Here is a 13,869-nt window from a genome sequence, read left to right as displayed (position 1 = left end):
GGCTGGAGTGCGCTGGAATGCCTGACAAAGCATGGGCTCTAATCATCGCTGCACATGAACCAAGTATATGAGCCGTAGAGGCCAAGACCTACCAGACCAGAACCGAGGTGCAGCCTGTGCAAAGCTCCGGAGACAGTTCATCAAATCGTAGCAGGGTGTAAGATGCTAGCTGGATCAGCGTACAAGGAGAGGCACACCCAAGTGGCTGGGATAGTATAAAGGAACATCTGTAATGGAATAGAAGTGCCCAGATCCCAATGGGCCACACCACAGAGTAGGGATGGGAATCGAAATCAGATTCCAATTCGGAACCGGTTCCGAGTGTTTCGAGGCCTCGACATCACAATGAAAAAGCCTTAACGATCCCTTTAGCAATTCCTTAAGACGCGTATTGCGTCGTGACGTGTGTTGTTGTCCAGACGCATCAAACTAGCATGGCGCCAAGAACCACTCGCTCCAAAGTTTGACTACACTTCACCAGGAAAGAGTGTGAAAATGAAAGGTTACAACGGGTAAGCATGAGCATTGCAGCCATAAACATAACAATGACAGCACGTAGGTTCAAACGCTCGAAAGTGTGTCTTCACTTCACTAGGAAAAAAAATTACAACAAAGCGACTTGCAGTCATTGCAAGGTGCAGATAACTGCATCGGGAGGGAAAACGACTGCGCTGTCCTCACAGAGAGGCTAAGGCTCAGTCCTGGCTATACAGCTAGCTAAACTCCCAAATGACGATGCAGAAGACGTTGGTATAATTTGCTGACTTTATTCAACCATCACTTGAAGAGTGAAACTAAGAATAGAAATGAAACAAATCAATTTCGTCCCCAATAACAAACAGGTTTGCATCAACGTAAATCAGCGATGATTAGCTGCTAATAACAGTATGGTTAGCATTCGTTCGCTAGCATTAGCACATAATTCAAACCACTACACAACTGGATTTAAGTGTCCGATCGCGAGTGGAAACACAACAACAACAACACAAAAGATGATACATACAGGCGTTGCCTCTGTAGATATTAACATTAACAAAGAACGTAGGCTCGTAGAAGTGTTTCGCTCTCTCACTAACTCGCTCACTCACTTGGATGCGGCATTTCTTCTTTGGGTGTAAGCGCGCTCTTCTTCACGTGAGCGCGTTGTTCTTCGCATGAGGAAGCGCAAGGGCGCCCCCACTTGAGCGTGTAAGCGCCACAAAAACTAAAAGGCATACAATTCAATGTAATGGTAAAATAATACACGTTAACCCAGCAGTCCCCAAACTGCGGCCCGCGGCCCAAATACGGCCCGCCTCCCCATTTGGTCCGGCCATTTTTAAATTGTTTTTTTTTCTCAATCATGTTATTTATTTTCTGGCCTTTTCCTTGAAGAATTCAGAGAGGGTTATTTGGTTATTATCTATTTAATTAATAGTGTTTTTATTATTAATTATTATTATTATTATTATTATACAGAATCCAGAAAGGGTTATTTGATTGTGGCTTTCTGAAAAACAATAATTTTTTACATTTATGCACTTACGCAATCGTCACACTTTTCTGTTACAAACTGACCCCGGCCCCTCATCAGAGAAGGGGAAAGTTATGTGGCCCTCACAGGAAAAAGTTTGGGGACCCCTGCTTTAACACATATCGCCAAAGGCAGAACAAAAACCTATCTGCCAATATATACCAATATTTTTTATTTCTATTAGATATATGTTTCAGTAAAATGTTACACATTCTTGTGTATTTGCCACTTATTGCCACAGTTAACATTGAGGCTTTGGGCCTCTTTTGATCTCGTTGTGAGTTTGTAAGGTTGTGACTTCTGATTAAACAAACTCGATGCCAATCAAAACGTTTGTTCTTCTTTTTCCCCAAATTAGAATTGATAAGAGAATCGATAAAAATCGAATCGTTACGCAATATCGATAATGGAATCGGAATCGTAAAAATCCTATCAATTCCCATCCCTACCACAGAGGGTGGCTGAGAACAACAATGCTAAGGTTTTGTGGGACTTTAGCTTCTAGACCAGTGGTGTCCAACTCCATTCCACATAGGGCCGCAGTGGGTGCTGGATTTCATTCCTACAAAACAAGACGACATCTTTTCACCAATCTGGTGTCACACCAGTGTAATCAGTTTCAGGTGCTGCTTGTTTTAGCACAAACGTCATTGGTTAAACTGTCTGTGCTCGAGTGGTAGGAACAAAAACCAGGACCCACAGCGGCCCTTCAGGACAGGTTTGGACACACATGTTCTAGACCAGGGTTCACTAAATCCGGACCTCGGTGCCACTTTTCCTGTCATGTTTTCCATGTCTCCCTCCTCCAACACACCTGAATCAAAATAATCAGGATCATTATCAGGCTTCTAGAGAGGTTGCTAATGACTTAATCATTTGATTCAGGTGTGATAGGGGAGAGAGACGTGGAAAACACGACAGGAAAAGTGGCATCATGGTTCGGATTTAGTGAACCCTGTTCTAGACTGACGAACAGCTCCAGGATAACTAACAACTATCCGGTGGTGGATAAAGAGCAGAAGGGAGTTATAGATGTGGCAATACCAATATGTCAACATCAGCAATAAGGGATTGAAGGAGATGGTACCGTTTCTCGTAGGCACCGTCTAACTTTTTGCATTACTCTAACACACTTAATATAATCAATCAGGGAATAGTATCGTTTCTCATATTTACTGTGCTGTAGGACTGTTTGTATTACTCTAACACACCTAATATAAAATAAATAGCACTTATACCATAGTTAAATGAAAAGAAGCAGAATATAGGGCATAAAAGATACCCAACGCCATCTTATCACAAAAGCCCAACGTGTGAGTCATGAGCAAGGTTGATGCACCAACTCTCGCAATCAGTTCTCCTGTGGACTCAAGGACAAAGAGCAGGCCGTACTGTCTTAAAACAAGTAGCATCAGAGAACGCCCGATATCCAACTGATAACACAACTGACAAGAGCCCCCTTTGACGCTGAGGTGGCAGAATCCACAACCTCGTTGCCCGGACAACAGTAACTTTCCAATCCTCCTGTCCAATCCACAAAAGACAATAATCCAAAACACACCCTTCTTTTTCCTTCTTCACACCCTTCTTCCTGCCCACGACCCGCCCCGCGAGAGCTTTCAAAAGACTGAACATTTAGATAACAACTGTCGCTTCTTGGGGACATTTCAATGTATCCGTTGTTTAGCTGGATCCAGCATTGCCACTCCGTCGTCTGTTTTTGCCTTGTTTTTGACTATTGTCGACGAATAAATTGTTACCCTGTTTTCGGTGAGCCTTCTTTAAACCGTTCAAAATGGAGCCTGTACAAAGGTTTAACAACGGAGTGGACGCGCAGAGTTTGGCCTCACCGGTTGACTTGCTGGAGCGGCGCCAGCGGGACGCCTTCTGGTTCGGCTGTCGCTGTTCCGGCGGCTTGGCCAGGGGGGCCAAATTCCTTCAGTACAAGGTTTAACAACGGAGTGGACGCGCGGAGTTTGGCCTCACCGGTTGACTTGCTGGAGCGGCGCCAGTGGGACGCCTTCTGGTTCGGCTGTCGCTGTTCCGGCGGCTTGGCCAGGGGGGCCAAATTCCTTCAGTACAAGGTTTAACAACGGAGTGGACGCGCGGAGTTTGGCCTCACCGGTTGACTTGCTGGAGCGGCGCCAGTGGGACGCCTTCTGGTTCGGCTGTCGCTGTTCCGGCGGCTTGGCTGGGGGGGCCAAATTCCTTCAGTTGGTGAAGAATGCGGGCCAGACGACGGAGGCGGTGGACGACCGGCTCCAGAAGGGTCAACTGGAGCCCTTTAGGTGCACCACCAAAATGCCAAAAGGTAAAAAAGACGTTTGGTCATAATTTAAGGCAGGCAACAGTTGACTTGAAATGTTAGGTGTTTTCAATATTTTTGTCCAACCCCTGGATATATATTTATATATGTACAGCATATTGAATTTCTTTATTACCTAAAAGGGACCTTATTTTTCTCCTACAAATCAATACTCAATACTAGGGCTGCAGCTATCGAATATTTTAGTAATCGACTGATTATCCTATCGATTAATCAAGTAATCGGATAAAACAAATTTTTTTAGGTAAAGAGAAATTATAAATATACATGAGAAAACAAGACATTTCATCTAATATTGAACCATTTTCAGTCAATCAACGTCTTTATTTTCAATGGACATTGTTGAAAACAGCCAACAATTGCCTCTCAGATGTGACTAGAACAAAAAAAAAGACCCATTCACTGCTTTCACTCCAAAAACTTTTAGATCTTATATAAAATATATATATATATGTCTTACCTAAAAATGCCATTACGCTTGATAACACAAATCACTTAAAAGTGTTTTTTAAAGTGTTTTTCCCACGTGTTTCAATTGGATTTCCATTTGTGTCAAGCCATTTTTAAATTCTAGTTAAGTTTTAAGTTAGTCTAACCTGTAAGTCCTGATAGGATTTTGAGTTTTTAGCAGTGTTCAAAATAACAGGTTATAACATGGCGGTGATATTTGCATGAGTTCCTGAATGCACCGCGCGACGTGCAGGGGTGAGGGAGGTGCAGGAGAGCGAGAGACGTGCCTTCCTGTTGTTGTTGTCGTTTCACTAGTTCGCGAAAAAGAAATAATTGCAACCTAACGACGCGGGTGACTCTTTGTCAACGTTACAGTATGATACCTGCTGTATTAGAGCACATTAGGGACCAGTGCTACTTTGGTGTTTTATCCAGCAATGACTCCCGAGCTAAAATTGACAGTTAGCTTTATCATATTTTCATTTTACACCCTCATCACTCTACAGCGCTATGTTTTCACAGATTAAATAAAGCCTGTATGTAAGACATGTTAGCCACGCATCGCCAGTGGTCTTAATAGAAACCTAGCCCTCCGCAGGGCTAACATTACGTGAGCGAGTGACAGTAACTTAATCTTATTTATTAGCGCTGAGAATTGTACTGCTTTAAGATGGCGGCTGTTTACTAGCACCGCTGACTCTGTCATTTCAACATACATGTGATATCTATGAGACGCCTCAGATGCTACCTGCTACCACCGTAACATCATGCGGACTAGTTTTTAGCAACGTCGGCGTAGTTTGGAGCGGCTGTCGGCTGCAGAAAGTTTTTTTTATATTTTTTTATTGCTTCTTCTTCTACGCACGTGACATCAGCGCGTTGTCCCGCATTAAAAGTAGTCCGGACAAAACATAATGCTTAGAGCTGGCAAAATTAAACGATTCCTCGAGGTGAATAAAATTACTCGGATCAGTTTTTAAACTCAAGTTCCTCGAGTATTCGTTTCAGCTCTACTCAAAACGGTGTAACGGCTCACTCATCTTCACTTTCACATCCTCCTCCCCCTCCTCACTGACTACTGTGCACACCTGTCACCAATATCCACACCTGCCTCCACTTCGCATGAACTGCCTGCCACTATAGACCCTACTCACCTACGTCACAAAATGACGTGTCGCTGTATCGGGCCGCCATATTGTCCGTATTTTTTAGACCTATTCTCATTGTTTTCAATTAGTCGTGCAAGTTATAGAGCAATTCATGGAAGCCCCGGTGTTATCTGACGCCGTAAACTCATTGGATGCGTTGCATAAAAGACGTTATGTGGAAAAGCTTCAGTTTATCCATTCGCCAGATCCATATTTGATGCCTAAATCGATGTTTTTCGACCCGCTGTTTTCGCCGTCTTTGCCTGACCCTGATATTTACAACTATCTTGTCCACACAAAATCTGCCTATTCTCACAAAAGTTTGAAAAACTTTAAGAGCTTGGAGGCTTATAAATGCTATGTTGCTGGTTGGGTGAAACAGGTCCTCGTACACAAAAATTCGGCAGGAATCTTGTGCTCGGGAAGGCGAGTTACGAAATGTTCAATTCAAAATCTTTTGTTCTTGCTAACATCCACTGTCAAGTCTAATGTATTTCATGTCATTTGTCAATGGAGGTAGGGCTTTTAATGTTTATATGGTTTAGTGATAGCACTCTCACTACATACATATATAATATGTAATAAATATGAAGTGCGATAGCACTACTCCAGATTGTCCCTAGTTGAATTTATTTTTTGGCTTTTGACCTCGACAGTGAAATTGTAAATTAATTGTATGACAACTGTCTTATTACCCCCTTATAATTATATATTTTCAGGTAGTTCATTCACAACGTCTGAGTGTATGTTGTCGGCGATTAGCCTAGCAATGATCTTAATTGTGGTTGTCAGCCCAAAACCCTCTAAATATATATTAAATGCATCTTACCAGATATAAAATGACTACTACATAATCTGTGGTAGTCGTTTGGAGCCCAGTTTTCTCGTCGAATTGCAGCAGTCAATCTCACTCTCCTCTCCGGGTCTCTCGGAATACGGTAAAACTTCAAGTCTCTCCGTCTATCTTCTCTGTTTTTGCAACCGACCGCCACACACGACTTCACCATTTAGATTATTAATGATAACGCGCAGAAAAACACGGCATGATAGGAGGAATTTACGAAGCGCTAATGCATTAACATGACTAATATACGGACAACATGGCGTGGGGGCGTGGCTGTGACGTCACGTGAGTAGGGTCTATAAGACACCGGTGTTCTGCCAAAATGTTCTACATCGGCGAAACGTCATACATGAGGCGAATTTGAAACCTAAAGTACTACTGTGTGCTCTCAACTTGTTTTGTTTAGATGCATACAAGCAGAAGGTACTAAAAAAATGCCTTGAGAAAATACTTAAATGTAGTTATATCAAATAAGGATGGTTTAAATACGCTGCGTGACTAATGTGGTCAACTTCTTTAAAGCTACCACAAAAAAACACAATGGTTAAAAGTATGAGAGGGAAATACATGCAAAACAATTTTAAGGCAATGAAAAGGTAATAAAAAACTCAATGAAAACAAAACCAGTGAGTACTCGCGAAACATGTTGATTACCCTTAAACAAAAGCCAAAAGTTTGGACACACCTCTTCATTTGTGCATTTTCTAAATTTTTACCACTATTTACATTGTAAGTTCTCACTGGAGATATCAAAACTGTGAGTGAACATGTGGAATTGTGTACTTGGAAATAAAAAGGAAAATAACTTAAAACAGTTTTTATATTCTACTTTGTATTGCATTGAATGAGCTGTGTCCAAACCTTTGGCCTGTACTGTATATATAATAAATCTTGAGACTGTTCGTGTTCAAGCTCAGTTGTTGTTGAAGCTTTTAAAAGCTTCGGTTTAAAGAAATTCTAATTATCCATCCTCAGCTGTAGTTTTGGATAAGCAAAGTAAAAGACCATCTCTCAGGTGCTTGTCACATATTCTGATCGAAAAATAATTTTGACCCATGATTGAATATTTACTACAGTAGGATTCTTGCTCATTTCTTTTTAAAAAAATTGTATTTTTATTTTTTTATTGCTTTACAACTTTTATAGACAACATTTTAACGGCTAGGTCTTTATTTTAAATGGGAAGTTCAGATTTTTTGACATGAGGCTTAATCTTCGAGTTGGCAGGGGTATAGTTAGTCATTGGAATTGATTTGAACAAATTCCATGCAGTTTGTCAGTTATTTTTCAGGGCTCTGGGGTGGCTAGGCTAGCGCGAGTCAATGATGGTTGAAATCAACTCCATTGACTAACTAACTAGCTAACTCGAAGATGAAGACTTATGTGAAAAATTCTGATCTTCTCCTTTCATTTCATTTCTCAGAAAGTCAATAACGTGATAGAATTTTTCTGTTGTCATTTCTATGTTGAGGCAGCAAAGGGCGAAAAATGGTAAAAAGTAACTGATGAATTACTTTTAAAGTAACTTAGTTACTTTGATAATGAAGTAATCAGTAAAGTAACTAGATTACCTTTTTGAGGTGTAATCAGTAATTAAATTACGTTGCTAAGTAATCTTTGACAACAACATGCACGCACTGTCCGTGCATGACACACACACACACACACACACACACACACACACACACACACACACACACACACACACACACACACACACTAAGGCTAGGTTCATACTACAGGCCTTAATGCACGAATCCGATTTTTTCGTGTTTTTCCGACTCGAGTCAGGCATTAACTTGATGGTCTGAACGGGACAAGTCTCACAGAAGTGGACCATTTCGAATCCGATCTGAGTCACTTTCGTAACTCACTTTCGTAACTCCCTAAGCTAGGGTAACCAAACGTCCTCTTTTGCCCGGACAAGTCCTCTTATTACGTGCTCTCCGGAGCATCCGGCCGGGTTTCATAAATTCATGAACATGTCCGGTTTTTCTGATTTTCACGGGACAAATTTGAAGAGAATCCCTCCGGCCGCTAGGGGGCACCGCCTGCCTGCGCTGACGTGGCTCCTACTCGTAGGGGCGGGAACTGGAGTGGATCTTCTCATTGTTTTTTGTTGGCAGTTTACCCTTTGTTTCATGGGGAATTACCACCATCTACTGATGGTTGACGGTTTGGCAAGAGATAGACTACAGTAAGGAGTACAGTAAGGAGTTTTAAGACGTGGCTCCATACACCTTTTTGTATGTTTATCTCCTGTTAATGTCGATCACGTGTCTTCTGTTGTATATTGGGTTATATGTGTACACAGAGATGCAGTATATTAAATGAGTTTTGTAATTGTTCTGCAGTCGTTTATTTGGTTGAATGTTAGTATTCTAAGTAGCTATGTTTCTTATGAGTTTTTTTTACAATTAATACGTATATAATGACAACTGTTGACTTCTGTCGGAGATTTGTACTGGCGTAATCTGTAAAATCCCGTTTGGTGTCGTATCGTTGCGCTGCCGATGATTATAAACTTTTATAGCAAAGTTTGATTTTGCCTCGGCTCCCGGTACTCGCTAATAGGGTAGCTATCGGTGAGCTCAGCCGCACTAGGCATTATGGGCAGTGTAATTTTGAACTGCTGCTTTTGGAAACATGCTGGTTGAATAACTTGTCAGTTTATTTCGGTTATTGATTGTGTACAATCTAGAACATTGAATGAGAATCAAAATTGAGTGGGAATAACAATTGTGATAGTAATTTATAAAAATGTTGAGTTGGCACATAGCCTACTGTGTGTGCATTGACTGGACTACATTTCCATGGGTCTGCATTATACTATTATTATTATTTTTTTAAAAATCATTATTCGTTTTATTTATTCATTTATTTATTTATTTTTATTTTTATTTATTTATTATTATTTTTTTAATTTAAAGATTTCCATATAGTATATAATAAATACTACATGGCAATAGGCCTTTGTTTTAAAAAAAAAAAAATTAAAATAAAACTGAATTTTTCTATCCAGACGTAGGAGGCACACTTTAAATATATTAAAGAGATATAGGCATCTTTGAGTGAACTTCTAGTAAAATTCAAGAGGCCGAGGCCGGGCCTAGTGTCCTCATTTTTGGAAATCAAAATATGGTCACCCTAGTGTAAGCAATCTTGAAATATCGCTCATTTGGAGCAAAGAGAGAAAATCGAGCATTCTCAGGCTTATCCCACCCCCCATTTTATTTTTTTTATGACTGTTGTCAAGCCCGCCTCTTCCTTAAAAGCCGCGTTCATGCTAGACTCTAATGCACAGCTCCATCGCTACCGTACCACACTGTCTCTCTCGCTCTATGCTGCCGTAATTGCTGCACGAATTCCGATATGTGGGACTTGACAGTTCAGACCACAGCCACATTCTGGAAAAATGTGGGCCAAATCGGATTTTAACGGTCCATTTTTATGTGACTTTTCCTGTTCAAAATGTAACGTTAATGCCTCACTCGAGTCGGAAAAATATGAAAAAAACTGATTCGGTCATTAAGAGCTTCGGTATTAACCTAGCCTTACTGAATCTCCCTTTTTTCACAGCAACTCCAAGCCATCTCAGCCTCCCAACTCTGTCGAGGGATCTGAGGTGCCACCACTCCTCACCAATTTCCTTTTATACTTTGTTTAATAAACACTCCCTCCGGCTCCTTGTCATCTCTGACTCCTCGTTGCTGCGCTTTTGGGTCACACCCTCGAGCCACCATAACACAAGGATAGGCACACCATGCACATAGATAATACTTCGTAATACACACAAATGCACTCTAATTCAACTTCTAGGCTGGACAAAGGGCATGAAAATGGATTCAAGATGAACTCCCAATGCACCCAAGCTGATTTTGTGTCTTGCAATAATCCATTAATCCTTTTTTCCTGATTTTAATTGTGTCGGTGCTCGGGGACACGGGGCAAGCAGATCATGTCGAACTGGTTTATCATTTGAAATTTTGATTTGCCTAATTAAAAGCTATAGTGTGCTTTATTCCCTGTAAATCACTGATAGAGAACACAGTGGCAAGGAACCCCCTCTATCATCATTTCACATGGGAAACAGTGACAATAAGAAGTGGGGGTTGGTCAGTGGCTGGGTTTGAGGATGCATGCTTTCAAAGAACACTTTGGGAACATTGTGGACTTTAGACTTGAGTCCCCAATTCATATGTAGTACAGTAATCTTCGCCTCTCTCAGTACAGGTAGTCCCCGGGTTACAAACGAGTTCCATTCCTATGCTGGCGACATAACCCGAATTTCAGCGCGAGTTGGAATTAACCCTTTTAGTACCCCTCAAAACCCCCCAAATCTCAAAATAACTATCCAAAAAAATGTATTATACGTCATATTAATAATATAAAGTAAAAAATAAGAGATAGATATTACTTCACTCCGGTAACACCGATCACACAATTGTTCTTCTTACAACTGACATTTATCAATTTGTCACTGTCAAACTATGAACACGCAATTAGAAAATAAAATACAATAATGACAAAGAGCCTATAAAAATGCTATAAAGTAAATAGAGACATATTTGCTAATAAAACATACCTCAATGGCTGTACAATAGTATCGAGGGAAATAAGGTCCAAATCTTGGAAATTTCAACAAGGAAAACGGTAGCTATTAGTGGCACCGGTCCAGCGGTGAAAACGAACGCTTCTCAATAAGCTAGCGGGCTAATAGCGAGCTATCAGGGGGAGGTAGCCCCAAGCCCTTGCCGTTTTACCGTTTCTCTGCCTTTTTGAAACGTTAACTGGCATTCACGTCTGCTTCCCAACGTGAAAGCAACGCTTGAAACTAACAGAAAATAGTGCTTGAGAGACGTCAAACAAGTCCAAGTGCAACAAAGGAAAGGGGACAACTCATACACTGCTGGCCAAAAGTATTGGCACCCCTGCAATTTTGTCACATAATGCTCAATTTCTCCCAGAAAATGATTGCAATTACAAAGGCTTTGAAAGTAATATCTTCATTTATTTTGCTTGCAATGAAAAAACACAAAAGAGAATGAAAAAAAATTAAATCATTATCATTTTACACAAAACTCCCAAAATGGGCTGGACAAAAGCCCTCAGTTTAATATTTGGTAGCACAACCTTTAAACAAAAAAACTGCGAACAACCGCTTCCGGTATCCATCAGTGAGTTTCTTACTGCTCTGCTGGAATTTTAAACCATTCTTCTTTGGCCAACTGCTCCAGGTCTCTGAGCTTTAAAGGGCGCCTTCTCCAAACTGCCATTTTCAGATCTCTCCACAGGTGTTCTAAGGGATTCAGGTCTGGACTAATTGCAGGCCACTTTAGAAGTCTCCAGTGCTTTCTCTCAAACCATTTTGTAGTGCTTTTTGAAGTGTGTTTTGCGTTTTGCTAAGGGAGACCCAGGTTTGTCACACTGGGCCCTACATTATGCTTCAAAATTTGTTGGTAGTCTTCAGACTTCATAATGACATGCACACGGTCAAGCATTCCAGTGCCAGAGGCAGCAAAGCAACCCCAAAACATTAGGGAACCTCTCCGATGTTTGACTGTGGGGACCGTGTTCTTTTCTTTGAAGGCTTAGTTTTTTTCCTGTAAATGCTATGTTGATGCCTTTTCCCAAAAGCTCTACTTTTTTCTCATCTGACCAGAGAACATTCTTCCGAAACGTTTTTGGCTTTCTCAGGTAGGTTTGGCAAACTCCAGCCTGGCTTTTTGATGTTTCTGGGTCAGAGGTGGGGTCTTCCTGGGTGTCCTACCATAGAGTCCCTTTTCATTCAGACACCGACAGATAGTACGGGTTGATACTGTTGTACTCTCGGACAACTTGTTTGGATGTTAGTCGAGGTTTTTTATCCACAATCCGCACAATCTTTCGTTGAAATCTCTCGTCAATTTTTCTTTTCCGTCCACATCTAGGGAGGGTAGCCACAGTGCCGTGGGCTTTACACTTATTTATGACATTGCACACGGTAGACACAGGGACATTCAGGTCTTTGGAGATGGACTTGTAGCCTTGAGATTGCCCATCCTCCCTCACAATTCTGCTTATCAAGTACTCAGACAGTTATTTGGTCTTTTCTCCATGCTCAATGTGGTACACACAAGGACAAAGGAGAGAGGTTAAGTCAACTTAAATCCATTTTAGCTGAATGCATGTGTGGTTTAGTGATTGCCACTACCTGTTATGTGCCACAGGTGTGTAACAGGTGCTGTTAATTACACAAATTAGAGAAGCATCACATGAATTTTTAAAGGGTGCCAATAGACCCTACTCACCTACGTCACAAAATGACGTGTCGCTGTATCTGCCCGCCATATTGTCCGTCATTTTTTAGCCCTATTCTCAATGGTTTCAATTAGTCGTGCAATTTATAGAACAATTCATGGAAGCCCCGGTGTTATCTGACGCTGTAAACTCATTGGATGCGTTGCATAAAAGGCGTTATGTGGAAAATCTTCAGTTTATCCATTCGCCAGATCCATATTTGATGCCTAAATCGATGTTTTTCAACCCGCTGTCTTCGCCGTCTCTGCCTGACATCTGCTACCCTGATATCTACAACTATCTTGTCCACACAAAATCAGCCTATTCTCACGAAAGTTTGAAAAACTTTAAGAGCTTGGAGGCTTATAAATACTTCGTTGCTGGTTGGGTGAAACAGGTCCTCGTCCAAGAAAATTCGGCAGGAATCTATCTTGTGCTCGGGAAGGTGAGTTACGAAATTATCAATTCAAAATCTTTTGTTCTTGCTAACATCCACTGTCAAGTCTAATGTATTTCATGTCATTTGTCAATGGAGCTAGGGCTTTTAATGTTTATATGGTTTAGCGATAGCACTCTCACTACATACATATATAATATGTAATAAATATGAAGTGCGATAGCACTACTCCAGATTGTCCTTTGTTGAATTTATTTTTTGGCTTTTGACCTCAATAGTGAAATTGTAAATTAATTGTATGACAACTGTCTTATTATCCCCTTATAATTATATATTTTCAGGTAGTTCATTCACAACGTCTGAGTGTATGTTGTCGGCGATTAGTCTAGCAATGATCTTAATTGTGGTTGTCAGCCCAAAACCCTCTAAATATATATTAAATGGATCTTACCAGATATAAAATGACTACTACATAATCTGTGGTAATCGTTTGGAGCCCAGTTTTCTCGGCGAATTGCAGCAGCCCATCTCGCTCTCCTCTCCGGGTCTCTCGGAATTTGGTAGAACTTCAAGTCTCTCCGTCTATCTTCTCTTGTATTGCAACCGACCGCCACACACGCCTTCACCATTTTGATTATCAATGTTAACGAGCAGAAAAACACGCCATAATAGGAGGAATTTACATAGCGGTAATGCATCAACAGTGACGAGTTGACGGACAATATGGCGCGGGGGCGTGGTTGTGACGTCATGTGAGTAGGGTCTATACTTTTGTACGGCCCATTATTGGAGGTTTGTGTGAAATGATAATGATTTAATTTTTTTTCATTCTCTTTTGTGTATTTTCATTGCAAGCAAAATAAATGACAATATTACTACCAAAGCATTTGTAATTGCAATCATTTTCTGGGA

This window comes from Corythoichthys intestinalis, chromosome 19, assembly GCF_030265065.1.
Source record: "Corythoichthys intestinalis isolate RoL2023-P3 chromosome 19, ASM3026506v1, whole genome shotgun sequence".
Lineage (NCBI taxonomy): Eukaryota > Metazoa > Chordata > Actinopteri > Syngnathiformes > Syngnathidae > Corythoichthys > Corythoichthys intestinalis.
Note: the sequence above shows the minus strand (reverse complement) of the source record.